The sequence below is a fragment of the Cavia porcellus genome, unplaced genomic scaffold (assembly GCF_034190915.1).
Source record: "Cavia porcellus strain 051 isolate PalLab524CR breed Dunkin Hartley unplaced genomic scaffold, mCavPor4.1 scaffold_9, whole genome shotgun sequence".
NCBI lineage: Eukaryota > Metazoa > Chordata > Mammalia > Rodentia > Caviidae > Cavia > Cavia porcellus.
Genome location: NW_026947492.1, coordinates 77,069,540 through 77,096,458, shown reverse-complemented (window position 1 = coordinate 77,096,458; position 26,919 = coordinate 77,069,540).

Here is a 26,919-nt window from a genome sequence, read left to right as displayed (position 1 = left end):
GCTCTGGGAACAGAGGATCTGGCTATTGAGTCAAGGCTGGATTGACAGGTCCACAGACTTGGTACTGATTTCCTCACATTGCTTTAAGAGCCAGAGAGACAGCCCAGCTTGTCTCAGACTTCCACATACCTAACTGCAGAGATCTCCTGGTACCTATGGCCCTATAATCCCTTACTATTATTTTTATTCTTAATTTGTCCATTTACTCTTTAATGTCTTCATTTTTGTATTTTAAAGAAAATAAAATTAAACCAAATCAAACAGAATAAAAATATCAGAACAAAATAAAGTGATACAGGACTTCAATACAATAATAGGAAATCAACAATGGCTACCATAATGTCTCTTGTTTTCTTCAAAATAGCTGTCCATACCATCAGACATAATAGAATGAAACAAAACAAAACATGATAAAACCAGTCAAAACAAAAGAATGAAAGCATATTTAAAAGAGAATAAAACCGAATAAAATAAAGCCAATCAATACAAACCAGTGAAAGTGATACAAGATTTCAAAACAGAATAGAAATCAACAATGGCTACCATAATGCCTCTTGTTATCTGCCAAATTGCTGCCCATGCCATCAGATATAATAAAATCAAACCAATAAAACCAATCAAGACAGAACATTGAATAAAATAAAACAATAAAACAGAGCAGAGCAAGCCAGTGAGACCAATATTGGATTTCAGAAACAAGACAGAAGCAAATCCTCCATGTTTGCTATATTGCATATTGTTATCCTCTCAGTAGCTGTTCAGACTATTGGTATTAGGCCTACAAAGTCAATCAAACAACATAAGCATTAAATTGATTTTGTACTTCAGCTGCTATCAACTCAGCCTGCCCTGAGAATCAGCCAGTTGCTTGCTTGGGGCGGTGAGGAGGTTGTTATCTCCCAGCCTGCACACTGGCTGGCTCTCAGGAAGGGAAGACTTCTGCCAACTCACAGGAAGCCATTTCTTCATTTCTGACCATGAATACCATCTAACACAAACATAAAGAAACATTAAAACCTCTGCAAAGTTTGTAGAGCATGATTAACCATTGCCCTGAACTTATACAGCAACGGCCTCAGAGATCTGACTAGAAATGAGGATAATAAGAGTCTGCCTTGTAGGTATTGTGAGGATTTGGTGAGGTCAATAGTTTTTCACAAACCCTGGTGAATGATTAATATCATTTCTTTTTGGTGTGCTGTCACTGCTTGGTAGAGCTATAAAGAGTATCAAAGCACGCCTAGCCCAGTGGTTCTTGAACTTGCACCCTGTAGACTTAGTAAAATGCCATGGAAGCTCCTGCCTGCAGTTTCTGGTTCTGGAGGTTTGCAGTGAGGCTGGAAGCCTTGAGTTTCCAAGTTCTCGGGTGATACTGATGGTGCTGATCAGGGCCTGCTCTCTTGGAACCCTGTTCTCCTCCAGTACCCTCATCATACCGCTGAAATCCTGAGGCTGGAGAGAGAAAGTCCATCTGATCATAACTTAGTCGATATGACTCTCCTGACTGACCTGTCATTATCACTATGGTGTCTTTCTCCAGTGGCTGCACATCACGCCATATATTTTCACCCTGCCAGTCTTAGGGGAGCAAGAGGAGGTGTCCTTGGACAAAGAGGCTATGCACGGGGGCACTCACGCATAAGCCACCAAACATCTGGAAAGCCATCTGGTGCTGGTTATCTGTTGTGATGTAACAGGTTTCCTCCAAGTCTGGAGGCTCAAAACAGCACACAATATTGCTGATTCCATGAGACTCTGCTTTAGGTCTCTGTCAATGCTGCAGGCAAGGTACCGGTAGGATTGTAGTGCTGACTGGGTGGTCTCTCTCCAGGCCCGAGTGCATGGGTTTCGGTGGGGATTCAGTGACTCCGGGCTTCTGGACAAGGACCTCAGTGCCTCGCTTCCTGTTGGGAACGGCCTCACCCAGAGACCTCACCCAGTTGGCTTCATCAAAGTCTGGCAAAGGGAGACAGGGGAGTGCACTAGGGCAATGATGGACACAACCATTTGTAACCTGTCAGTGAAGAGGGCATGTATCGCGTTGGTATATTCTGCTGGATAAAAGCAAGTCCCTGGATTTAGCCTACTGTCAAGATGAGGCGATCACTCCAAGTTGCAAATACCAAGAGTAGGGGAAGGAAGACCCATGTCAACAGCCACCTGCCAAGTCATCCTTATGATGAACCCAACCTTGCATTTTGCAAGCCAAAACACCAAAGTGCAGAGATGGCATGCGATTCACAGGAAGTCTGCTTCCCTGAGCAGGCATCCAGTGCTGCCCCTAGGACATCACTGCTAACTTCTCTCCATACGATTTGCAGTGCAGACATCAGAACTAAGACAGGGATTAAAACCGAAGAAATAGAAGCACCTTGTGGAATAAGGGCTTATAAATTTATCATATCAAAATTGATTCAAATGCAACTCAGAAAGCATTTGCTCGATCGTCATTGTAATTAAGAACCCCAGAGTCAAAAATGCAATATAATATTCAAAGCACAATCATTAGCTTTGTATTGTGTTCAAATCACAAAAAGATAAGCATTTTCTTTTTGGACCTTACATAAGGTTTTCCTCTCGCTACCTGAAGAACATACACCCCCCTCTTGGCCCCACCTTGTACTCCTATATTTTCAAACTTAATGTACCTTGCAAATATATATCATAGATCTCTCCAGTGATATCTATTTCCCAGACAGCTTAATAGAAGGCTAAAATGCATGCTCAGTTCTGTTTCAGTACAAATTTATTTACCACTATCTGTAAGGTACATGCCAGGCTCTGAGGAATCAAGAACAAACAAAAGAGAAATGTTACTGCTCTCAAGACCCTCCAGACCTACCAGGGAAAGCACATGTTTTAAACATTACAGACAATTAATTAGTATATAGAGTAGGCTTGAAGAGAGGTGCAGAGTGTTATATAAAGATTTAACAGTGGTTCCCAAGCCTAATACAGGAGTAAAGCAAGATGTGACAAACTGAAATCTGAACAGGGTACAGAAATTTGTGTATTCTATTCTTCAGCTAAGCAAATGGAAAAAACCAGAGATTTTCAGCACTCTCTCTGGGGTATAAAAGCCCTGGGTTTTTTCCTTTTATTATTGGTAAGACTGAATCAGGATATAGAAAATAAACAATACAAAGTGCCTATACACATGACTGAGAGGAAGTGAAATAACCATCACTGATTATCTCTAGCAATACTTTTGTGCGAGCCCCAGGTGCAGGGACAGGGTAGTTTGGTCCCAGGATTGACCTGCTGCCTTGCATATCTGGAAAGCAGAGCTCAGGGGGCACTCCTGTCCCTCACTCACTGTAGGGAGGTCATTCTGCTATGGATCAGGGGACAATTTTCTAAGTGAACCCAGGCCAGGGCTGAGAAGGTAGAGCATGCAGGGTAGCCTGGCACTCTCCTGGGGACAGAATGCCTGGAGGAAGCCAACTTCCCAAGAAGAAGAGATTTTAAAGATTAATCATTGGAAATTTTCATTAATGATGAGTCATTACTGATAAATCATTCATGATCCCCTTCCCGACAGCGATGGATACAGGGATGCACCAGAACAGAGAGCTCCTAGCACGAGCTGGGAAGCCAGCTCTAAGCAGGATTGGGCCCCAGCATTCCAGAGGGCGACAGCTCTCCCAGAGAAAGCCAGAGCTTCCATAGCATTTTTACAGTGCCATCTAGTGGATACCAGAGTTTCTGCAGGACAATTTCTGCTGGGAACCAGCCTTGGCTCTCACCCCAGCCAAACTAGGATAGAGTCCTGTTCTAAAACAACAGCATCTTCCTATCCAGGGCCTAACAGTGGACATCTCTTATGGCCATTACACTGATGGGCGAGTCTCCTATCATGATAAGTGAAGAGAAACCACTGTTAAATCTCAGGGGTGTCATGCAGATAAATGCTGATTGGTAGAGAAGAGAAAGGGAAGAGGAAAAGAAAGTCTTGAAATGAAGAGCATAAAGATGGCCAGCTGTAAAGGTGAGCTGACCCTCCGCTTCCTCGGTGTGGGGGACCCCGTGTGATCGAGAGACGGCCAGGTGGAGGAAGGGTCACAGGCTTTGGCATAATGGTGAAATGCTGGATGCCTTACTTAATCATAGTGGGCAACACCGTAACCCCTCAGCCCTCTGAAGCTCTGTGCCCTCATCTGTAAAGAGACAGTGTCTCAGTCTGCCCTGCATGGCTCTTCTCAAGAGTCCATGTGCAGATCTGGCTGTAGAAGGTGCTCAGGGTGTGATTCCCCTCCCATCCTCTCCAAGTCCTCAGGTGACTTTTGGCTCCCACAGCTCATTCTTGTTACTGGGCCACTTGAAGTTCGTTCTCATTCTTCCAAGTCTTCCTAGTCCCCTCGCCCCCATGACTATCACCCTACTCCCCACCATAAGGCTCCTCACCCCGAGGAACTCTCCAGTTCCCACCAGGATGTGCATGGAGAGTCGGACATCTCCCGGAAGTTGCTGCAAGACTATTTGTACCTCTGTCTGTTCCTCATGGAAAACCATAGCAATTGCTCCTCTCCCTGGGGTGTCACTCAGCACAGCTCCAGCGATGCTAGGCTGCTGACTCACTCCTTGGGGTGATGCGCCCAGCTCCCCTCTTTATCCACATTCCCCTCCTGTCCCTCTCACCTTCAGAGTTGTATTGTTTTTACTCATCAGGACCTCGGTTGGTCACCTAGAAAGACAACGCAGCTTTGGCCTCTCCATTCTGCTTCTCCAGTGCCCAAGGCCTGGAAGAATGAGAGAGGAGAAGAGATTTCAACTCAGTGCCAAAATAATACCCACAGGGGCCTGATCCTCTGCGAACATTTTCTTTTCCTGGAGGGAAATGTTATCACTTTGTTAAAAAGGTTTACTTCTTCCTGCCTGATGTTTTCAGAGGCAAAAATAATATTTTCCCCAACAAAGGTGAGTTTCATCCCATGAAGCCCTCAGACAACTGTATTGATTTTTCAGGCCCAAACAATTTTAGAGTCTATTTATCTGCTCTGGGCAATGTCCTTCACCAAATCATTTTGTCATCTCTTTGCTGCGGGCTTTTGTAATAGAGAAGATTGGAGGCCTTCATGCTGGAAAATAAATGGATTCTAACCATCTCCCTTGCTGGGAGGCACTTTGCCTTGGCGTCAGAGATAGAATATTCTAGAGAAGGAATAAGACATTGGTGTCTGTGTGAAGGCAGGAGGAAGGGGCTTTTCCTTTTTTAGCTTTAAATTCATTTCCCCATGAGCTCTACAAAAAGTATTTTTACAGGTAAAACTTACTGAAGCTAGGATGGAGCAGTTGTAAAATAAACTTGAAAACTCAATTTCCACATTTTATTTTCTTCCTATTAGAAGATTTAGAAAAGAGATTGAGACATGAATGTTACTTTTTCATTATAAAATCAATGTATATACTGGTTTAAAAGGAAACAACATAAAAAGTCTCCATTTACCTGTGGCCCTATCCGCACTCTGTATATACAACTTTCTGTGTGTATAGAAATCAAGTCCTATTCTTGGCCTCTTCTTGGTATTTTGGATCTTTTTATATCAATATTTTAAAATCGCCTTCATTTTTAAAATGACTACAACATTGTGAGTTTTTATGATGTAACAAAATGTATTTACAAGGACCTCGGTTGACACTTTCTTTCCAGGAATTTAACAAAGAGGTGCTACAGACTGCTCGCAGGTACAGGATTGCATATTTGGGTGAGTAATTGGGTGAGTCCTGAGCAGGGAACTGTTGGGTCACTGTGGTGAGCAGAGCGGAGAAGTGAGGGAAATCTCTCAACTGAGAGGTTTCGTGTCAAATTAGCAAGTAGATGTTGGGCTCAGGACATATCTAGCCCAATCCTGCAAAGGAGAATAATAAGATAATACTGAAAGCCAGGGTGAGGGAGAACGGAGGCATGCTCAACCTGCCAGTTTAAAACTGTCTGCCATTAACCATCTCTTCCAGCTTTCTTTTCTTTCTCTCCTTTCCTTTCTTCTTCTTTTTCTCCTCCTTTCTTTCTTCCTTTCGTCCTAGCTTTTCCTATTACCTCTTCTTCTTACCTGAGCCCTACTGAGCTGCACATGAATAGCTTTGATAATATCACAGAGATGGAGGCTTTAATCCAAGTGGCACCTCCTACATTTAGGAGTGGGTAGTCAGGTTTTATATCCAGTCATTCTTCATTGATTCCTAGGAAGATGTAACCATTATCCACTGGGCTGAGGACTACACTGACCCATCGTGCTGACCATGAGCTTTATCTTGCCTGTAGTCATAAGTCCCCGGCATTCTGTGGCTTTCTCTTCCTAACCGGAATTTCATCAGCACAGCCCACTTGACTTTTAAAACAACTTCATGTCTGTCCTTAAGGTATACATCGTGCTTGTACTGGTCAGTTATTTTCTTATGCAGACAGAATACTTGACAGCCACAATTTAAAGGACACTTCTATTTGGCACCTGGTTTCAGAGGATTTAGTGCACAGTCAACTGGTTCTGAGATCTGAGCATTAGGGAGGAAGGGCTTGGAAGAACAGATACTCCGTTCATCACAACTGAGAAACAGAGCAGGGGAAGAGGGCCAGGAAAGTAGGGGCCAGGGATTACAGGTGAGCCACGCCACACTCTCATGACCCAGGAGACACATGCAGAGGTGTGCTGCACCAATCCCCTGTCAGTTTCCCTGTCGGTGTCGCTCCCGGCCGGCAGGAAGAACACGCGACAGATTTTGACGGTGTGCAATCTTGCCTTTATTTGTCTCCGCGTGGGCCCCGCGAGGCCTCCGCTCTGTCACCAGCCCTTTCTCGCCGGTGGACTTTCTCTATCTCTCTCTGTGCTTCTTCCCTCGTGGCGGGAGAGGCATTCACTTTTATAGGGTAACAGTGGCCAATCAGTTCAAAGCGCGCGATGCGGGCTGATTGGCTAACATCAGTTGTTGCTAGGCAGACTATCTTACAGAGCGGGTTGTTTAAGTCACCAGCGCAATCAGGGGGCAGGAAGCAGGCGCCAACTTGGCTCACTCGATGGGAGGGGCAATCTAGCTCAGGCTCCGCTCCCACCCACAGGCCCTACGTCCGCCAAGTAAGGCGACCTGTGTTGGCCGCGGCTCCCAACATCTCCCCCTATTTTATTTACTTTGAATGAATGTATGCATAGCAGCCCGCCCTGGATCGAGTGCAGAGGCTTATGCCCTGTGTTGAGGCCCACCGTAGGCCCTTGGCTTGGACCCTGGTCGGCCGCCCCTGGGTCCGCCAAGGCCTTGAGACCCTCGTCCTTTTTCCAGGGCCAGGAGTGAACTGGACGGAACCTGGATGCACATAGGCATGCACTCATGCCCCTCCGTGTGATCCCCTCGGAGAGACATCTAGATCTGGGCAGATTCTAGTAATCCAGCGGCTTTCGTGCAGTATGGGGTAGGGCCTGGCTTAGGTCGAGTCGTGCTGGGGAGGCACGCTCTTACCCGTCATTGACTCACCTACCCTGCTGTGTGGTGTCAATAGGGAAGGAATGCGGAAGACCCGCCATATCTAGACCCGGTCGTAGGCCAGCCGAGCGAGCCATGCGTAAGCCTGGGGATCATTGTGCCCATCACGGGCTGCTGCCAGGGCCGCATGGGCAACCAGGCATACTTGACGCCGGGCCGCCGCAAGGCGCCCATTAATAAATGATGTGACCCATCGGAGCAAGCATGGTCCTATAAGCAGGAGCAAGAACAAGGAGCATAGAGGGCCTAACAAGGGTAGCACATAGGGGAGCAAGCCGTTCCAGGCCCCCAAAAAGGGATTGTCCTGCAGTTCTTTTAGGGCTCATCTTGTTGTTGGGTCTGCGGTTGGCCTCTGGTGGAACAGGCCTGATCTTTAGTCGAGGGACTTGTCGCGTCAACCTCTCTGGGACCCACAGTGGTTCTCGTCCCGATTCCTGCAGAAAAACACAAACCGCGCCTCGGTTCCAGCTAACCACCGGATCCGGGCCCATCCATTGTCATGCCATAGATAACCGCGCCTTTGGAGGCAGGCCTTGGCTTACTCCCCCTTTTTGTTTTTTATTTTTTTATTTTTTAATTTTTTTTTTTTTTGGTCTTTTTCGTTTTTTTTTTTTTTTTATCGGTACCAGGGATCGAACTCGCGATTGCCTGCTTGCAAGGCAGGCGCTTATGCCGCTAAGCTAAATCCCCAGCCCCCGTTTCCTCGACCGGCGTTTTTCTCAGCCTGCTCGGCAGAGTAGCCGCCCATGAAAATACCGTCTGCCCTGCGGCGCAACGTCATAGGACGGCGGTCGCGACAGAGTGGAACGGGGCGTCACTTCCTGTGCCGGCTGAGAGAAGGGAGGGTTCCCTGTAGCAGCCTCTCGGCGGGGAGCCGCTTCTGGAGAAGAGCTCCAGGGCGGAGCGGATGGCTCTCTATCTCCTCCCCGCCAGAGGGCTCTCGGGGGTCCTTTTTCCTCTCTCTCCTTTTTTTGAGCGGCGCACGCACACAATTCGCGGCGCAACTCGGCATAGGAGTCAAGGCACGCATGTATCATTTCCCACAGGGGGCGAATAGCCGGCGAAATATCGCCTCCCAATTCCGCCGAGGCGAGGTCCCCGCCTAACTTCTCCCATGACGGCAGGTTTAAATGCCCTGTGGGTAAAAACCAGGGAGCCACCCTATCTATCTCTGCTATGAATAGTTCCAGTGTTTTTTGACCTACCCTGAGGTCTCTAGCTTTTAAAAGCTTCCTAAGGGCCTTTACCAAGGGCCGCGCCTCCGCGCTCGGTAAATTACCCATCCTCAACCTCTAAGGGCTGTAACTCACCGCGTGTGACTTAAAGAACCCGTCACCTACGCGTGAGCCTGAGGGGAGTCTAAAAGCCCTGTAGGTGCGCGCCACCCAGAGCCCAGGCTTATCCCCAACTCACCTGTCCGGCAGCACCACGCTGGAGCGTTGCACACCACCGCCGTGTCTCGGGGTTGATCAGTCCCCGTGCGGGTCACCAAATGTCGGTGTCGCTCCCGGCCGGCAGGAAGAACACGCGACAGATTTTGACGGTGTGCAATCTTGCCTTTATTTGTCTCCGCGTGGGCCCCGCGAGGCCTCCGCTCTGTCACCAGCCCTTTCTCGCCGGTGGACTTTCTCTATCTCTCTCTGTGCTTCTTCCCTCGTGGCGGGAGAGGCATTCACTTTTATAGGGTAACAGTGGCCAATCAGTTCAAAGCGCGCGATGCGGGCTGATTGGCTAACATCAGTTGTTGCTAGGCAGACTATCTTACAGAGCGGGTTGTTTAAGTCGCCAGCGCAATCAGGGGGCAGGAAGCAGGCGCCAACTTGGCTCACTCGATGGGAGGGGCAATCTAGCTCAGGCTCCGCTCCCACCCACAGGCCCTACGTCCGCCAAGTAAGGCGACCGGTGTTGGCCGCGGCTCCCAACATTTCCCAAGTCTAAACATTGCGCGGGCCCAGACTGGGAGCGACCGGGAGCACCATCTCACCAGTGTGAAGGAAGGCCCTTCCCCAGTCTGTCCCCAGCTGCTGCCCCCTTGGGCAAATGCAGAGATGCAGAAATTCCGCCTGGAAAGGCCTGACCTTGCCCTGCACCTGCCTGTTTCCTGCAGGAAAGCATGGGCAGGGTAAGCAGCACAGAAATCCCACACCTGTCTTCAGAGAGCAGCTCTTTAAAAACCAGCCTGCTCCTAGCTCACTTTCTCTGCTTTCGCCAATCTCATCACACACGTTCCTCCTCACGTCCTGGCAAAGCTGCTTTTCTCCAGTACAGCATCTCTCTATAATGTGGGCTTCGAGAAAACTCTACTCGTCTCTGAATTAAGTTTCCTGATGTGGGAAGGGAAGTTTGGGGAATTTGGTAAGCTTTTTGTTGTCTTAATCAGTGCTGGTCTTTTTTTTTTTTTTTTTTTTTTTTTTTTTTTTTTTGTCTTTTTCCTTTTTATTGGTACCGGGGATCGAACTCACGACTGCCTGCTTGCAAGGCAGGTGCTTACACCGCTGAGCTAAATCCCCAGCCCCCTCAGTGCTGGTCTTTTAAGACTACTGACTTGCTGTTGACTAAAGAAAAGCCTACTTAGTAGCTCAATGCTTCCCATATTGTCAGGTCTGCCTACCCCTTTCTGGGACCAGGGAACTTTACTGAGGCAAAACAGGGAGACTCAGGATATCATGGCTCCCTGGGAATAGAAATATGTGGAAAAAGCCCAATGGTGTACTGTATTTTTAAAAATGGCTAAAAGAATACATTGTAGGTATTCTCTCCACACACATGAGTATACACAAGCGCACACAAAACCCATTTGTGTGAAGTAACACATGTGTTAATCACTTCAATATAGCTGGTCCACAAAGTGCAGGTATTTGAAGTGGCGTATACAATTAGTACACTGCATTCAATTTTGTGTGTCAACTAAATAAATAAAATATTGGTAAAATCAAGGCTTAAAGGCAGTGAAGTAATAGCTTTAAAGTGGAAAGATGTGAAAAATTTGTCATTTTTAAATAATGTCTAATATAATTTTTCAACATGCACTGCAGGAAATGATACAGGAACTTCTTCAGGATGTAAAGAAATGATTCTAGATGGAATACAAGTTTTTTTTTTAAAGAAAAAATGAAAAAACATAAGAAATGATAAATGTCTTGGTAAATGTTCTTAAAATTATTTTTAAACTTTCTTTAAAATTCATACAACTGTTTAAGGCTCATATTAGAGTATCGTCTTTTCTTTTAATAATTCTTATTTTTTATGTTATTAGTACATGGTTGCAATTCACATAGTTTACGGTCACCTTGGGGAGTGGTTGCATGAACATAGCTCAGTTTCATCCCCTCAGCTCCCCTCCCTCTGTCCTCTTCTAGTTCCCCTAGCCCATTTTTCATTCTTGTTGATTCCTTAATGTTAGCTCATGCTATGACCTATAATGCTTACAGCAATTGAGGTTATTAGATTGCTGTATGTGGCATATCTTTATTCTATTTATTTCCCCTTCTCCCTTCTCACCTTTTGGGGACCATAAGGGACGACTTTTCTATTGCAAAGGGTCTATCCCTTATTCCCTGCTATCCATCCTATATTATTCTCTTTATATTTTGCCTCACTCAAATGAGAGGTACCATGCAGTATGTAAGCTTGTGTTTATTTCACTCTAAATTTTCTCAGATGCATCTCTTTTCTTACAAACATCTCACATTTGTCATTCTGTATAGCTGAATACTACTTCACCATGCATAGACACCACATTTTCTTATCAACTTCTCTATTGATGGGTGAACACTGCTTCCAGGACTTAGTTATTATGACTTATACCGCTACAAACACTGGTAAGTGTGTGGCGCTGTAGTATGATGTCTTAAACTTTTGGGGGAAGACACCTAGAAGGAGGATAGTGGTCACAGGGAATTCCTAATTTCAGTTCTTCGAAGAATCTCCATACTGAAGTCTGTAATAGTTGTACCAGTTTACGTTCCCACCAACAATGCAGGGAGGTTACTGTTAGCATTTAAAAATTTCTGCATCAGTGTGTGAGCTGCATCTATTTATGTGTTTTTGTTTCCATAGGGGCACACTTAAAACTTTAAAAACTTTTCTATCACTTATATATGCCAGGCATGTTACTATGAAGTTTAAATGAAATAACCAAAATATTTTGTTTTAAAAATACTACCATTTCAAAAGTGAGGTCAGCAATGCTTAGAGAAGTCTTACTTCACAGCCTGGTAAGTGAAGGATTAGAATTCAAATCCAGTCTAATTCTAAGGCTGAAAGTCTCATATTCTGCACTCAAAGGATAGAAAGGAAAGGGCAATCATTCTGTTGTTGTTGATATTAAGATGGATTTCATCACTGCTGCTGAGATCTTGTAATCAACAAGACAACCTATGCAGTCAGCCCATGGAGTGGATCCTACCCAGGAAGGAGGTGTGGGTTCTAATGCCAGGAGGACTGGAGGCAGCTGGATCTCCTCAGTCACAGGCATTTGGCTCCTCAGTGAGGAACTCACCGTTTTGCTGTCCATTGCATGTTTTCCCCGAGAAGTGGCACAAAGACCCCTTGGGAAGTCCTAGCTGGGTCTGTGGATATCAATATGTGGGAGTTTAAATATGTAGAATCATAATGCACCATAGTTACCCAGATATGGGAGAATATATGAGAAGAATTTAGATAATTAAGATCATTCAACAGCATTTTTGCTATTTCTGCGTGTTCTTGTTATTATCAAAGAGCTCTAATCCTTCCTATAAAAATTCAGAGGGAGCCACAAGTGCTGTCAGAAATGCAAAGGAATCTGAAAACCCATGAAGTGAGCTGAACTTCTGAATCCTTGTCTCCCGTGCCTCTACACCTACCTCAGCCAACGATTCCTTTTCAAGCAAAAACAGATCTTTTTTCGAGCCCTCTTTCTTTTGATTTTTTCTTCCATCCTTAGTTTTGTGTTTCTTTCCTTTTGTTCCATACTCCATCCTACTTTGCTTTCTCCTTTTGCCTCTTGGCTTATTTAATGAGCATGTCTAAGAAACTCTGTGATGCACACTGGCTCAATCTATGAAAAAAGAGAGGAAGCGCTTTCCTCTTCAGACTCAGTCTCTGCGTGTTGATAGATTTAAACACTTCCTCCACTCTGCGTTTCACTCTGTATTTCTAAATAGAGTTTTTAAAAGGAGTCAGTTCTACATGGCTGCAAAGAACATTCCAATGCAGACAGTAGTACAGCATCCTGCAGGGCGGGCAGGTGAAAAAGCTCATGTCCAAAAATAGAAAGAAGTTAAGACAATGGCAAATCAGAAGCAAACCTCCAGTCAGAACAACGGAAGTGCTACTCAGCTCTGCATGACTGTTTTCCTGGAGGAATGCACCCCTATGTTCCTGAATCTAGGAACTTTTTTAGTGAGAAAGGAGAATTTTAAATTGTGGAATAATTCTTGCATTTGAAAAACACCGTGTGCCCCAACCAGATATTGTCAGAGCCAGATCAAGGCAGGGAACTGCCAATTTGTGGTCCTTTTCTAAATCTTTTTATTCTCCACGTACCTTAGTAGGTATGAGTTCCCTACCTTAGTATTGATTTTGATCAATACTACATGGTCCAAATACCCTCTACGCAAGTTCTGCTCTTGACCTTTCACACATGGTCCAAACACCCTCTATGCAAGTTCTGCTCTTGACCTTTTAGAATGCAATTTTAATGACTTTCATTGACCCATAGATCTTATGAATTCCTATAATAAACGTGAGTGATGAGAGCATGTACACAGATAGAATTTTATAAGCTTGTGCTCTTTTAAGTTCTCTTGCTGTTGTTGAAGACTTCCTGCAGTTGAAGTTCTCTTGCATCTCAAGAACACCCAGTACTGCTGACAGGTTCCCTACTTCTTCTAGCTAAATATGTGGGTCAGGCATTTTTCTGAGCCACCCAGAACACAGAATTTTCTAACATGTGTTGTATAAAATTTGAGATCTAAGAAATGTGTGTGGGGTGCATTTGATAGTCACATGTTTAGAAAATATGGCAAAATATCCTCTATATATGCATACCCATGCTCATAAACAGAGAGGAAGAGAGAGAGAGAGAGAGAGAGAGAGAGAGAGAGAGAGAGAGAGAGAGAGAGATCCCACACTTCATTTTGGAAATTTAGGGATAAAATTGACACAGTTAAAAATATAAAGAGCTATAAACATAGAGCTGAGTAACCTTTAACTCAGTGTTATCCAAATTACATAACCAGGGGCTACTTCCTTGTGCAATGCCCATGTACATATCTGTGGAAAATGCTTTGGGCATTGTTGATTAGGATAAGCAATATGATTATTCCACAAATGAAATCTATGAAACTTTCACTAATGAAAATAGGTGTTTTGATCAATACTAAAATATTTTGGGGTTTTTGACGTTTTCACATTTCCTTCATTGAATATTCTCCAATCTGGAACACAGTCCAATGTGTAACTCCAGGCAATACCAACGAACTGATTTACACACCATTTCACAGGACACAGCATTTTCACAAGTATTTCAGTATCTCAAGCAAATACTTTCCTGTGCTTTGTTTGTAACTAATAAGGAAATAAAGGTCTTCCTTAGAGCTCAGCACACAAATGTGAGAATGTGGTTCCTCTGGCTTCCGATATACAGATGCCTCAAAAGTCATGTCCAGCTCTGTAATCCCAGGTGGCACAGAGGCTGCACCAAGTGCCGCCCTTCCAAAACCCTGTGTGATGATGTGCGCTCCTAAGAATGCTTTCTGTTGGCAGTGACAGTAAGTGACTGTGCTGGTCCGTGCTTGGAAAAGAGGCCCAGTGGAAATTTACAGTGGGTACGAATTAAATGGGCAAAGCAACCCAACTCACTGTAGGACTGCAGCTCATGAACGAGCAGCAAGGGCTCACGAGTTCCTGTGTCTGTACATGAAAGCTACCGTGCTAGGCGGGTTAGAAATGTGAATGAGACATGTATTTACTTCAAGTAACTCAGTAAAAAAAGAAAAAGTAACCAACAGTTTTACACCATACACGATCCACTACCAAAGAAGAAATGCAGAGGACATAGAAAATAAGCTCAAGCAAGGAGGTTGGCAGCTGTGAAATAAACCCTGAGCTTTGTACTTGAGGTGACCAGAGGCTTTGAGACAGCAGGCACAATACCAAGGGGGCCAGAGAAGCTGGTCACACAAGGCTCACCTGTGTAGGACAGTGTGCCCCTCGCCTGGAACCTGAGTGTAGATTTTATTGTTCAACTGGTCAGAAATCACTGAGTTGTAGTGAACCTCATGAGTTACAGCATTGCCATGTGTTTTGAAAGTGCTTTTATACCTCCCTTCTTTTCAGACTGCAGAGAGCAGTTAAACGCTGTATTTTCCAGACTCACGTGTGAATTTGTCTCTGCTGTCTCTAGCACAAATTGAAGAATGCTTTCAAAATACATCAGCTTCAGCAGCTTTTCTCTCAGATATGGGGTTTCTTGTAGCTGACCTCAAAGAGCTTTTACCCAGGCCAGTTCCTTGCATGAATCTGGCCAGACTGCAAGGCAGTCTCCCTACTTCTCACCTGCTGACAGCAGGACAGCACGCAGCTCCTGCTCTCTGGGTTGGTGCTGCTTTGCAAGCAGCGCTGAGGGAACCGGGAAGACTGCAGCCAGGACTCTGCACGTACTCACCAGCTCACAGAGGGACAGAGCGGCGGCAACAGCCCACTTCCCAAGAGGGTTGAAAGTCTTACAGATTACCGTTCATACATCACTGTGGGCTCTTCAGAATTCTCTATTCTTGTCTTGTCAGACTTTGTGATTCTCCTCCAATTGGCCCTTTACGTTTGGAAAGATTTCCTGTTACAAGTTTACAATCTTTCTTAAAGCACTACATTTACTTTTAAAACACTGTGGTTTTTTTTCCCAAATATTGTAAGGACTTTACCTGGTCATGAAAACCTAAGCTCCTCAGATATAATAAAAGCAAACAGTCTCTCCCATAGATGAGGAACTTGAAGACAATCAATGACCATTTGAGGACTGGACTCTTCATGGCAGTGCTCTTCTGCCGGCCAAGATGGATAATCGAGATTGTCCACCAGACTAGATGAATCGAAGCCTGGAGGGGTGACTGGAATTTGAGGGTGCTGAGCCCAGCAGTGTTGTTGAACACCTGGCTCAATGGACCGTTAGCGGTCACAGCTTGGTTAAGAGAACCAGGTCATTGAGACAATGCCTTTTGTGGGCTGAGCTTTGTGTCAGTTTATTGGTACAGAAGTGACCTAGGGGATCTGTGGGGTGTGCTCCTTGGTTTGTCTGGGTGAGTCATGAAAGTGTGACCTGGGTACTGTAGCTGGTTCTTGGCCTCTCCTCTGTGGCACTGTCCTCCTCCTCTGCTTCACAGCTGCCCTGGACTTAGCAGCTGGGCTTTACCATGTCCCGTATCTCCGTGATACTCCTGCTTGGGAGCCAGTTGGCTATGAACTGAATCTCCTGAAACCGTGAGCCATGTTAAATCACTTGTCTTTAAGTTTTGGGTATCAGGTCCTGTATCTCAGCACCGGAAATGCTGGTTAGTTCACCGTGAAAGAGTCTGTCTTTTCTCTGGCTGTTCCCTCTCTCAGTCTGCTTCCTGGGTGTCAGGATGTTAGCAGCTTTATTTTACCAGGCCCTTCCATCCTAACATTTCTTTTTTTTTTTTTTTTTTTTTTTGTCCTTTTCATTTTTATCGGTACTAGGGATCGAACTCACGACTGCCTGCTTGCAAGGCAGGCGCTTATGCCGCTGAGCTAAATCCCCAGCCCCCATCCTAACATTTCTGTCTTGGAGCCAGCCAACCACGGACTGAAACCTCTGAAACTGTGAACCAAAATAAACTCTCCTGCTTTGAGCTGTGTAGGTCAGGGATTTGGTTATAATGATACAAAGCAGGCCAATAGACTCTCATGTCAGAGGCTACAGAACTTGCAGCATGTACTAAAGCTTTGTGTTTCAATGAAACAGAGATATACTCCTCCATTTCTACATAGGTTCAAAAGTATAACTATTTTGCCCACCAAGAAACTGATGAACCATGGAGGAGAAAAGGCAAGAAACAAAGACCTTTTGAAAATGAAGGCCACTGAACCTAACAGGCTGCTCAATAAAGGCAAAAGTTCTATATGCTAACAAAATCAGAGGTTGGATAAGACATAATTCCATCTCCAGTATCAAAGTGCATCAAGGAGATGTGTGTTATATTTCGGATGCATTAGTGCTGGCTGGAACATCCCTGTGGTCCCAGATCGTGAAGCCCTCTCGACTTTTTATTTCTTGTGTTCAGGAACTCTTATTATCTACTATATGACAGCATCCCCTGGTTAGCTAAGGGAGATGCTCCGTCACCCTTGCCTTTGAGGAGTCAATTCTCTATCTTAGGAAACTTTGATAATAGAATCTGAAGTGAGGGGAGATATTTCAGGAAACAGCGCTGGAGAATGAGGGTTGGATTAGACAAGGGAAGGAGAGTTATCTTACAAAGAAAGGGTTACTCAGCTCCATTTAAGTCGGTCAAAGGAAGTTTTTGACGGAGTTTCCTGGGTTGAGTTTTAAGGCACTAAAATACTTTGGTGGTGAGAATATTCAAGACAGCAGAATCTGTATTGCAAAGTGCTGCAGCATAGGAAACAGGGCCTCTCCTAGAGGTCTGGGAAGCGCCTTCTTTATAGGATACAAGCAGCGTGGGCAAGGGGCAGACAGAGGACCCGCACAGAACTGCCTTCCGCAAGCCTCCCAGCAAATAACTTTGTCACACAGACCGGCTTTAAAGCATCATCAACAAACTCTGTAAGAAAAAACGGTATATTTTACCATATTTCTGGGAAAAATATGAAAATACCAGGTAGAAATACAGTTTGTCCCGTGGGAGGTATTTAGAAAGTTGAGTGTCCAAGTTCTTAGCACACATTCAGGTGGCAGAGTGTGAAGTCTTGAAGAGGCGAAGGTGTCACTGTGTTGGGACCTAAACCGTGGCAGGAAGGGGGAGGGAGAAGGAGTGGCATGTGGGGGAGCAATCAACCTGTGGGGTGCACATGTATATATACGCCAAAGAAAACCCGCTACTTCGTTTAACTAATAAGTGCTAATTTAAAAAAAGACTGCCCACTTTGAGTTTGTCATTCTAGCTATAACTGGAGGATGACCCCAATCATCTTACATTCTTTCAAATTTTGACAACTGTTTATCGGACATTTGTTATGTGCTAAGACTTGCTTTAGATGCAAAGACTCCAACAGAGAACAGAAAACTCTTTCTTGCCACTTAGGCCATGTATTCTGGAGGAAAGAAACAAAACAACCCACAGAGAAATGAGACCATGAGAAGACAATAAGGGATATGCAGAAAAATAAGATAGGAAAGGATGGCCAGAGAGCGTGGGCTGTGGCAAAGAGGGATTAAAGTTTTTAAAACTGTTGAGAAAGGAGCTCTCCAGTGAGGTGGTGTTTGCACAGACTGGAAGGAAGTAATGGACCAAGACGTGCAGCTTAGGAGGAATATGTTAGGCTCCAGGTGAATTTTAGCAATGTTCTATCCAGTTCTGTGAGGTATGCTAATGGTATTTTAATCAGGATTGCATTAGGTCTGTACCACAGTTTTGGGAGGATGGCCAATTTCACTATATTGGCTCTTTCTATCCATGAGCAAGGAATATCTATTTTCTGATATCCACTTCCATCTTTTGTTAGGTTGATTCCTCAGTATTTTGGGATGCTGTTTTAAAGGGTGTTGTTCTCTGACTTTGCTGTGAGTTTGTTGCTTGTGTACAGGAATGCTATTGATGTTTAAGTGCTGACTCTGTATCCCGTTACACTGAAAATTTACTTATTAAGCCTATAAGTCTTTTGGTGGAATTTTTTGGGTCTTCTATGTAGAGTATCATGTCATCTGCAAACAGTGATAATTTAACTTCTTTCTTTCCTATCATTATTTCTTTTATTTTTTTTCTGCTTACTCTGGCTGGTGTTTCCAGAACTGTATTAAATAGGAGTGGTGATAGTGGACATCCTTGTCTTGTTCCTGATTTTAGAGTAAATATTTTTTTCAGTTTTTAGTGATTTAATATGTTAGCTGTTGGTTTTTATAGATGTCTTTTACCAGACTGAGGTAAAGACCATCTATTCTAATTTTCTAAAGGATTTTTTTTTTATCATGAATGGGTGTTAGACTTTGTCAAGTGCTTTTTCTGCGTCCGTTGAAATGATCATGTGATTTGTGTCTTTGGTTCTGCTAATATGGTGCATTATATTTATTGATTTGCATACATTGAACCATTCCTGCATCCCTGGTGTGAATTTCACCTGGTCATGATGTATAATCTTCTTGATGATTTGCTGTATTCTCTTTGTTAATATCATATTGAGGATTTTTGTGTCTATGTTCATTAGAGAGATTGGCCTGGAGTTTTCATTTTTGGTTGAGTTCTCTGTTTTGGAATCAGGGTAATACTTTCTTCAGGAATAATTTTAGAAGTATTGCTTCAGTTTCCTTAAAAAGTTTCAGCATTAGTAGAATTGGTTCGTCTCTAAATTTCTTGTAGAATTAAACAGTGAATCCATCAGGGCCCAGGCTTTTCTTTGTTGGTAAATTTTTAATTACATGTTCAATTTTATTGGCTAGTATCAGGTCATTTAGAATTTTCAGTCAATTCAGTTATGTCAAGGAATCTGTTCATTTTTTCTGTTTTCCATTTTATTAGAATATAGGTTCTCTTAGTAGATAATGATGATCTGGATTTCTGTTGGATCATTGTGATTTCTCCATTTTCATTCCTAATTTCTTGAATTTGTGTTTTTCTTTAAGCAGAAGAGATCTGGAATATAAAAAACATTCTGGGCAACAAGAGTGAGTCAAGAGGTATCACAATCCCTGACCTGCAAGTATACTACAAACCTACTGTGATAAAATCAGCACAGTGTTGACAAACAACAACAACAACAACAAACAGACCTGGGGATCAGTGAAACAGAAGATTCAGATAAAACCCAACACAGTCAGCCACCTTATCTTTGACAGAGGAGCTTGTAGCCAGAGTTTTCAAGGAAAACAATTTAATATAGGACACAATTTATATAATTATTGTAGTCACCTGAAGAGTCAAACACAAAAAGTACAGGATATCTATCCACACACTGAAGACCCCAGAGAATCCAGTTGAGGGCCTGAACCCCATGGCAATATCTCCCATGAGTCCAATTGGAGGCTAGAGCCCAAGACAATGTCTCATGGCAGTCTGTTTCATGGATCTGTGCTGGGAAGATCTGAAGGTCAGCAGTGGAAGCTAAAAAGTCTATGCCAGAGGGGTGAAGGAGCAGTGCCAGTAGGCTGAGGGTTCTGCTCTGGAGCCAGTCTGAGGTGCCCAAAGTAAACAACAAGGTTCCTCACAAAGGTCTCATGCCATCCTCAGTGACAGTGAGGTCCCATGCTCCTCCAATGATAAGAACATTTGAGTACATGCCAGGAAGCCAGAGTGACAAGCTTCCTCTGGAGATTAAACAGCACACATCTTCCCCTCCAGAAAGCAATGCACAATGTAAGGACCAGAGCTCCCCCAAAGTGAACCACAGCCACTCTCAGTTACAAAAAGGTCCTGAGCTCCTCCAATAAGAATAGCCAAGTTCAAATGAGGAAAGAAGCTGGACAAACTCCTCCAGGAGAACTCACAATGCCACCTCTTCCTCTTCCATTTTTATGTTGGCAGCAATCCTCAGGTGGCCCTGTGCAGCACGCTGATTCACTTCAGCTGGTTGTTAAGTTGAACACCAGTTGCCAACCCACCCCAGAGCTAAACAGAATCACTGGAAGAAAGATAGTGTCTTTAATAAATGCTGCTGGAACAACTGACTTCCCACACGCCGCAGACTAAAACTAGACCCATGTCTATCACCATGGATTAAACTAAAGTCAGAGATCTAAGTATTAAAACAGAAACATTAAATTTGCTGAAAGAGAAAACAGACAAAAATTTTGAAGACATAAATGTAGGCTGAGATTTCTTGAACAAAACCCAGACTGCAAGGGAAATATCAGAAAGAATCAACAAATGGTATCTGACTTTATTAAAAAGCTTTTGCATAATAAAAGAAATCACCAACAGAATGAAAAGACATCATAAAGTAGGAAAAAATTACAGTCAGTTGTCCCTCAGACAAAGGACTTATATCAAGAACATATAAAGTATTGAAAAACAAATCAGGTCCCCAAAATTCAAAGATCCAATCCAAAAATGGGCATCTGAAATGACTGTACATTTCTTAAATGAAGAAATATAAATGAAAAATAAATACATGCAAAAAATATTCATTGGTCATTTGAGAGATGTAAATTAAAACAAACAGAGATTCTACCTCACCCCAGAAAGAATGGCTACTATCAACAAATCAACCAATAACAAATGTTGGCAGAGCTGTGGGGGAAAAGGAACCCTTCTACACTATTGATGGGAATGTAACTGGTGCAACCACTGTGGAAATCAATGTGGAGACTCCTTAAAAAATAAGAATAGAGGTCTCATTCAACACAGCTATTCCCTTCTGGGTATCTTCCCAGGAGAATTTAAAGCATCATGCCACAGCCATATATGAGCACCCATGTTTATAGCAGCACAATTTGTAATAGATAGATCTTGGAAACAACCCAAATGCCCATCAACCAAAGACTGGATTGAAAAAGGATGTGTTTTTTAATATAATGGAGTACTATCCAGCTACAAATAAGGATAAACTGGAGATTTTTATAGGTAAATGGATACAACTCAAGAGCGTACTCATAAGTGAAATCAATCAGAATCACATGTGTAAACATTGTATTGTCTCACTAGTGTGAAAACCTGAGTAAATAAAATCTAAAATGTACAGTAGATATTGTGAACGGAGAAGAAACTGGTCAAAAGAAAATACAAACTGTGATGTGGGAAAGGAGAAAAGAAGAAAGGAAAAAAAAACAAAAATATACTTATACGCAAGCTAGTTAAGATAGTTATACTTCTAGTTCCTCTTAGTTCATTGCAAAGAAAGGTTGAGCCAATATGGTTTGGACAATATTTCATGCTTGTGTCTTATACAACTAATACTCCAAGATTTATACAACTAATACTCCAATATGCAATGCGTTCATCATTGTTGCTGACCCACTAGCCTGTTTTGAAACTGGTTTTGTTTTGTTTTCTTTCTCTCTTTAAAATGAAAAACAAAAGAATAGGTTAGAGAATCACATAGGAAGCCTGTGTGGCTGGAAGGACAGGTGAAGACAGACAGTGGTAAGGTTGAGACCGAGCGGGGAAGGGTCAGTGTGGACAGGTTGCTGGATAGGTTGAATGTATGGCTGCTGTCCAGACATCATTATTTAAGTCCCTCTTTCTTTCCCTGAATGACATCACCGGGGATATAAACAACAGCACCTGCTCACTGGTGAGTATAAAGGTGTGTCTTCAAGTCCAGATGAGGCCGGAAACACCTGGGGGACGTCCAGCAGCGGGATGTGTCCTCCCCAGCTCTCAGCCTACAGAGATCCCAGCAGCTCAGGAGGCCCCGAAATGGTCTTGGCAGGAGGAGAGGAGGGCTCCTGTGGGAAGTCAGGAGGACGATGGCTGGAAGTGCAGGCTCTGCTTGGGTTAGATGGAGCGGATTTGGTGAGGGATGGGACTCAAGGTGGCGAAATACTCAGAAACCCACAGATGCGCTCCCAGCTTCTCTATGTTCTTGGTGTTTATGTCTGACTTTGACTTTTTACCTAAGAACTAAGATAGGCTTTTTAAAAATTTAATTTCAAATCTACAGAGAACATCGCAAGGTGAGTATAAAAACACCCATCAATCTTTTACCCTTCTCCCTAGGGAATGACTCCAAGATCTGGACCCGGACTACCCTTCTGGGTGATCACCTAATCTCTCCATATACTGAATCACCCTTCATGCCAGGAGAGAGACCCCTCACATTTGAAATTTCCCAGAAAGCTGGCAATACTCCTAGAATTCCTTATTCCACACCTAGGAATCTGACTTAAACACAGAATCCTTTAATAGAAACAAAAATATACGTTTGTTAGAATCCTGACCACAGCATGTAGAAAAAAATGAAAATGTAAGTAATCGGAATGCTCCCCCCAGGGAGAGTTTTATGAATTATGACAGTAATAAGATATAAGAAATCAGGTCATTATAGAGAATTATACAGAAACCTTGGAAATCATATTTATGACAGATTAAAACAAGGTACTATAGGGTAAATGCATATTGATATCCATATTACAAATTCTAGGCATGTGAAAGCTAAAATAAAAATCAAAACACTCATTTATAAAGTGGTAGATTAATAGATCATCTGAGTGTTCAAAAATGCTAATACTTATTTGATTCTTTTCAATAACAATAAGAAGGATAAGTATTCGACTCAAGAAAAGAAGTTGCTTTGATTCATAAGCCAGTTAATTTCCTGCATTTCCTCCTGCTGTAAAATCTCCTGGTCTCAAGTTCATAGAACAAGAAGGAAGGAAGAAAGAAGGAAAGAGGAGGGGCTGGAGGTCCAGGAGATGCAGAGAAGCCCTGCCTTCTCCAGTGTCTCTCCCATTCCCCAGAAAGCACCATCCTTCAGGCAGCCAGCCCCTTTCCCTAAGCTACAGACAGACTCCCTCAGCATGCCACGATGCATGTGTGTGTGTGTGTGTGTGTGTGTGTGTGTGTGTGTGTGTGTGTGTGTGTCTGAGTGTATGTGTGTCACTGAGGAACGAACCCAGGACTGCACCTGTGCTAGGCCAGCTCTTCCACTCAGCTGACCCACCCTGTCTGGTAAGTCCTAACGCATGTCAGGTCATGTGGCTGCAAATTAGTTAACCTTCCACCCAAGGTGTTCCCTTCTGAATCCCTCAGGAGGATGGGGACAGATGTTCTCTGGGTTTCCCTGAGGCCCTTTCAGTCCCTGAGCCCCACATTATTTTTGTAATTACATGATTGCCTTTTTGTATCTATAGTCTCTCAAATGCACCAATTGAAGGCAGATGCGAGAATCTGACAGTCTCAAAGGAAACCATGCATTAAAGAGATTTGCAAAAAATGGACATTTCAAGTTAAAATATGTATTATTATTCACTTAAAATGAGCTAATGAATACCCTAATGTTATAAATGTAATTTTTAACACAGTACATATCAACAGATGGAACCTCCATACAGCAAACATTTTGGGATTCTGAGTAACCTGAGGAGCAAAGGAAAGGAAAGAGAAGATTGTCTGGGAACCACCTCCATAGTCTATTGTCTGGGACAGGCCCTCCGTGACCCGTCCATTTCTTCCATCAGGTTTACCTCTCTTGGGTTCCTCGCTTGGCCACGTTTGCTCGCCTCCAGCCATTGTCCCTGCCCCCAAACCGCCCTGCTCCTTGGTTCCTCCACCTGCAGAGCTCACATCCCATCCTTTCCATTGCCATGGCATAAAGTCCCGTGTCCTCCCCTCCTTCCTGCCTGACTGCTGAAGTGGTTGTCTGCTCCACATACCCTCACGATAGCAGGAAGGCTTCCCCAAAATAAGCCAGTGTCTGTTCTGTCTGCTCTCCTGACTGCAGAATAAACGTCCTTAATCACAGTCCTGTTTGTCTCCCTTTTGATTGTGTTCCCAGCAACGAGATCAGTACCCCTCATGCAAAAGGGGCGACACGCTTTGGAAGGAATGACCGCGTTTCTCCCAGCCTCTGTCCGAGGCTTCGGACCAGCACCCCTCACCTCACACCTGAGTTTCCTCCATGCTGCCTCACCGGGCCTCCCTCACTCCAGGGCCCCATTCACCACTTCATCACCACTTTCCCCACATCCTGCTCCTGCACCAGCCTGTGATGATGCTACTCAAATTTCCTATCATGAGATTCTCATAAGTTTGCCACAACTTGATTCACTTTTCTTGTCCCGTTGTATATCCTCCTGGTCCTTCCAAAACCACAGTCCTCTGTGGAGTTCATCATCTGATTCAATGCTCTTCCAAGTTGCAGCCTCCATTCCCATCTCTACCTCAGTTCCCTGGCCGCTGTTCCCATGATGGCTTTCAACCTGCATAAAATAATAGCCACTCACAGAAGCCTGACTAGGTCTTCCACCTTCTTGTACCACCCAGCATACACCGAGCAGCATTATGGATGTTCCTTAACTCTGTACCATCCAGTTATCTCAAGAATTGGAACTTGGTTTCATCACCTGTGTTAGTGTTCGTCTACACTGCGGTGTTGGGGAAGGTTCTAGGTCTCAGAGGGGAAACAACATCATGACTGAGTAGTGACATCTTCCAGTAGCCCAGGGGGAGAGGGAAGGACTTCCCCAGCATCACTAACAGACTCCTGGACACAGGTCCATATAATCTCATGTGTGTGAAGCTAATGCATTCCACCAGCCCCGTTGCCCAGCCTTGTCTTAGCACAGATAAAAGGGATGGATTGAATCCTGACCTTAGGAAAAGTTCTGATCGGGGCTTCTGCCCCCTCTTCACTTCAGCCTGGAGCCCAGCAGGACCTCTGACCTGCTCCCCATCTACTTTCAACGCTCTCTTCCCTGGCGAAGGCCGGAGCAGTCTACTCAGAAGGTGTCAGCTGCCTCACCTTTCCTCATGCCCGATCCCGTATGGGGACATAGCTGTGGCAGCTCTGCCAGTTGTCCCTTGGGTTTGCAATACATACATGTATTTTGTCTGGTCACTACCAAAATCATGGTCTGGATGTAAACTTCCTGAGACTGGACTTTGCCTGTATATGTCACTACTCACAAAAGAACTGCATGGAAGTAGGTGGGCTGGGAAAAAATACCCATGCTGCTTATAACATGGAAATTTCTGAGCCCTGTGCCATGGTATAATAGGGAACACTGCCATGCTGGGATAGTCCACAGTTTATAATTGCTTCTACTCGCTATGTTTTCTAATGCCCCCCACATACACACAAACACACACACTCACTTTGCGTGTGGTGTGATGTCACCAGGTATTTAGCACCAACAATCACATCGGCATGGTAATTTTCACTAGAGGCAAAAGCCATAAAACTAAACATTTGTCAAGTGGCAAAATACCAGGCGAGCATTAGATGCCATCAGTGGAAACATTAGTCCGAAGCTCTATATCAACCTGGTTTTCTTTTTTGCTGTTGTTGTGATTTTATGTGGAAAAATCCACATTGTTTCAGTTTAATTTAGATAGCTGATTAGTGATCTTGGGTCCCTAATGAGTTCCAGATCCCTCAACCATTCAAGCAGCAAAGAGAGAGAAATTCATTTAACATTTCCTCCAGCTTTAAAGTTCATGATCTATCATCTAAATTGATATTTTAAATATAGAGTTTGTGAAATGAAATTATTTCAATTAATATTTCATACAGAAAGGGTTTCAGGATGAAAGACTGGGCTTGGATTTCAAGCATGCAGAGGAAACGTTTGGCTATTTGGGAGCCCGTACTTTCGGAAGCCTACCTGCCCACACTTGTGGAAAATAGTTTATAGTTGCAGAATTGAGCAAGAGTGGATAAGATCACCACCCCACTGACACTCAGTACATTCTCTGCCAAGGTGTGGTGGCTTTCTACAGTTTCACCATCGCCTCATTCCAAATGCAATTCTAAAAGCAGCGAAGCCAGAGCTGCCACACAGATTTCCTTTATCCAACGATTCAATCTTAAGAGTCCCCTATCAGCCCTTCATTGTTGGGGGCGTTATCTCTAGCTTGTGACTCTCTTCCCTTCAAGCATTTGCAATCAAACCCACCTGCATGACTAGTCCATCACTAGCAAGATAATTCCCCAGGTGTTGTCCTTCCAGAACTCCTGGGAGTCTGGCCGCTTCCTTTCATAGGGCCCTTTCCTTAGGAAAGCACACCTGGGGTCCTTGCATTCTTATCTGAAAGATTAACCCATCTTCCTAGGCTTCCTTGAGTGCAGCTATCTGTATCCTCTTGCAGTTCCCCAGCCTGAAGTGCTTCCCCAGCTGATGAAATTCTTACCTCACATGTTTCAACCCACATGTTGCTGTCTCCATGAGGCCTTCGCTGCCCCCACCTCCCCAACAACTGCCATCCTTCATTCCTTATCTACTCCCAAATTAGCTTCAACAGCATGCCTGGAATTCACTTTCCAATCTCTATAGTTTGTTCCAGAATGTAAGTATACAAGAGCAAGGAATGTGTTATCTTCACCAACTCACTGGCATCCTGAGACGCTGGAAGCAGATCTGCCACCAGGTGGTCCTCAGTGACTGCTGTTGAGTGGATAAATGGCAGACAGGAAAGAGAAGGGGAACCGGCGGGGCTTGTTCCATGTTGCAATACTGGCTTCTCCTTGAGTGGCCTGGTCTTGGTTACTGTGGCCACCACCCCTAGGATGCAAGATGGCATTGGGTGGGAAGAGAGATGTTTAAATTCAAATGCTGCTATTGCTAATTCTAGAATTTGAGCAGGTCCAGCATTATCAAACCTGATTCTTTATCTA